This window comes from Canis lupus, chromosome 37 (genome assembly GCF_011100685.1).
Source record: "Canis lupus familiaris isolate Mischka breed German Shepherd chromosome 37, alternate assembly UU_Cfam_GSD_1.0, whole genome shotgun sequence".
In the NCBI taxonomy this organism is placed as follows: domain Eukaryota; kingdom Metazoa; phylum Chordata; class Mammalia; order Carnivora; family Canidae; genus Canis; species Canis lupus.
In genome coordinates, this window is record NC_049258.1 from 18,497,394 (window position 1) to 18,500,879 (window position 3,486).

The window sequence follows — 3,486 nt, forward strand, 5'->3', positions numbered from 1 at the left end:
TTTTTTTTTTCAGGAAGGTTTTCTTAAAGGAGTATGTGGGCAGTCTACTTCAATGACCCCTCCAAAAAAAAAAAAAAATTCATCTGAGTTAATCCAGGAGAAGTCTAGGTCTTAAATATGCACAGCTTAACTGGTGGAGGGAAGAAGACAACTGGAGATACATTCATACTGTGTGAAAGATTCTTACCTTGGAGGTTTTAATCCCTACTCCATTGTGAAGGTGATGCTTTGACGTATACTTGTTACTGTCATCTCTCTGCCAGGCGCAAACACGAAAATGCCTGAGTTAGCCTGAAGGGGGGCTTGAGTTGTTTTTATTAAGAGTTGTACTCTCTTCGTGTAAAGTATTTTAGTATCAGAATTAATATTGAAATGTAAATATTTAGAATAAAATCTCACTCTTCTGTAGCTGTTTAATTCCCTTTAAAAATATTTTTATGTGCTCTGGGATATCCTTTAGCATTTTCATTTTTTATTGACAGCCGACATCTACCAGAAAGACCACTAACCGTATTTGCCAGTGTTTTTGCAAATATTTTATTTGTCAGTAGAGAAGCTGCCTGAATGTTACAAAGATTGTGTGGAAGCTTGACATGTTATATGTATTGACTGATTGACGGATATTTACGTTTGGACATATTTATATGCGATGAGTTGAGAATATTTTAATATTAGTGTGCTGATGCTAATCTATAGAACGGCTCATAATTGAATTCTTACAGACCCAGTATCTTTAGAAATTTCACTCGCTCACAACCCTGATGAACTACCATAATAATTGATTGTATTAACAGAAATAAATAGCCCAGATTTAGCTCTGTCTCAAAACAACCCTGTTTCAACTGACACAGATGAGGAGTGAGGTTATTTCACATTGACCCAGTCAGGTCAAGGCTCAAGGAAAGACTTGGCTTGTGCCTTTAATTTGATCCTGCAGACAAGAGGATGAATCGGCTTTGTCAGTCTCTTTCTGTTTGGCATGGATACCAATAACCTTGCTTCACTTTCGTGTTTCTCCTAGAGGGAAGGAATTTTGGCAGAATATTGCTTACTTTTACACTTACGGAAGTTGCACAGTTTAAGGAGGGAACAGTAATTACATGCCATTAAACTTGGAAGGCCATTGGCATAGATGAACATTCTGAAGAGGACACAGCCTTCAAGTTCAGTAAAGGATGATTACCAGAGCATTTTAGTAGAGAGCTGGTGAAGGAGAGGAAGGAATAACTCTGGAAATGTGCTAAGGCAGCAAACCTATGAAAATGCAGTTAGACACGGCAGTGACTACATTGATTATGCCAGGAATGATTTAGCAGAGGTGTTTCACACTTGCCATTAAACAAAGTGCCATAATAGGGTTTAAAATGTACTCAGATTCTACTTGCTACATCCAGCTTAAACCATAGAAGTGTCACTTACATTATTACTTTCATGTTGGTTTGTGTGACGATCCCTAGCTTTCTGTGACAGGACTGTTTCTCCTCTTGGCTCTGGATTCCGCAGTTGCGGAAATTTCTGGGTTCCTCTATGCCAATCAATGACTCTCTTTTCTGTAGAACACATCTTAAAAGTGACCTCTTCCAGGAAACTTTCCTGATTAATTGCAATCAATTACTTCCCTTCAGCACCTTCCTTTCGTAAACACTGCTTTAAATTATATTTTTGATATGTTGGTTGGAAAGAAGGTTTAAAATACATAAGTGCGTATATATATATATATATCCTAGACCTTCAAATGTGTATGAATAGTAATGGAATATAGATGTCGATCATCACAGGAGGCAATTACCTTTATAACTAGATCATTAGCTCTGACTAAGCGAGCATTCTTTCATTCTTTTTGTAACCTCCATAAGCATTGTGTTGTGCTGAAAACAGTACACAAAAACGTCAGGTGACAGGCCCTGTGGATTCAGTAGAAGGCATTTATTTCTGACACAAATGAAAGGGAAAGGAAAAAGCTCTGAAGATCCAAAGTGGGTAGGTCATTTTCCCACTAAGACGCTGAAACTAGCCACTGTCAAGTCGGAAGTTGCTTATGTTATTGAGATTATATGACCAAGTGTGGTAATAGCTACATTAGGACAGAGTTAAACAACATATATAATAATACTAAGAGGTGGGACAAAAGTTGTGCTATTCTCAGTTGTGCTCTGCCCAAGCCTTAAGCTTCCCTGAAGCTGACTTCTTTCTGACTCCAGAATAAAATCTTATGGAAAACCATCTGTATTCCTGCTCTATGCTTCCTAATGCCCTTCCTAATTAGAATGCATGCACATAGATGGGATTCAAGTGTCTAAGTCATCCATATGATTACTAAATATATTAAGTTCCTATTGCTTCTATAACAAATTACTACACACTTGATGGTTTACACACACACACACACACACACACAATTTATTATCATACAGTTCTGGAGATCAGAAGTCCAAAATCAGGGATGAGCTTCCTCCAGCAGATCTTGAAAATAATCAATTTCTTGGCCTCCATCTTCTAGAGGTACATTCCTTGCTTTCTTTGGCTCCTCGTTCTTCCTCCATCTTCAAAGCTAGCAGTGTAGCATCTTGCTTCTATCATCATATTATATCTTTTTTCTGTCTTTCACCTTATCTCCCTCCATTTCCCTTTTCTAAGGACACAAGGTTGCCCTTAGGATCCATTTAAATAACCCAAGATATTCTCCCCATGTTAAGATCATGAATTTAATTACATCTGCAAAGTCCATTTTGCCACTTACGGTAACATTTGCCAATTCCAGGGCTTAGGATAATACTAGATATTTCAGGCGTGGTAGGATGGTAGGGAAATAAATTTTCCTGGGGTAGGAGGATGGTGGAGTGGCAGGGCTATCTTTTAAGGTCCTTTAAATCCTATCAGTAGCTGCCTTGCCTGACCACTAGGGCATGACCTAGACAATAGCACTGAATTGACTTTGTGCTTTAACCTTTCAAATGCTCATTATGCAAAGAGCATGGGTTTTCTATTCTCACAGAACAGTAAAATTATAGTATGGGCTATTCAGTTTCTAGGCCAGTCCTTGGTCCTTCCTTCCAATGTATTAGCTTTGCTGTTGAGATGTAAATTTTCTTAGCTTTCAAGTCCTTCAGAATAGGCAGCCAACAACTCCTTTAGATAAAAAAGAAGAATAACACTCAAAGTAAGAGCCATGCATATATGTATTATGTAAAATGCTCCTTTTAATTTTCTCACCACAAAAAAACCCTTAAAGTTATGCTCCTTCCAATATTTTGTGGCATTTGTCATGGGGTTTCAAGCAAAGCATTGTCTGTTATTCTGATCATATTACCAGATAAACTTATTATGAGATTTACATAATTTAACAATATCCGTCATGCATAGGTAGTCCCATTAAACCACATGTAAACTGTGATCATTTAGCGGATGAAATGGAGATTAACGTTTTTCTACCAGCACAAAAAATGTTGCCACAAATTACATATTTTTTCTTGACAGTGAGATTTC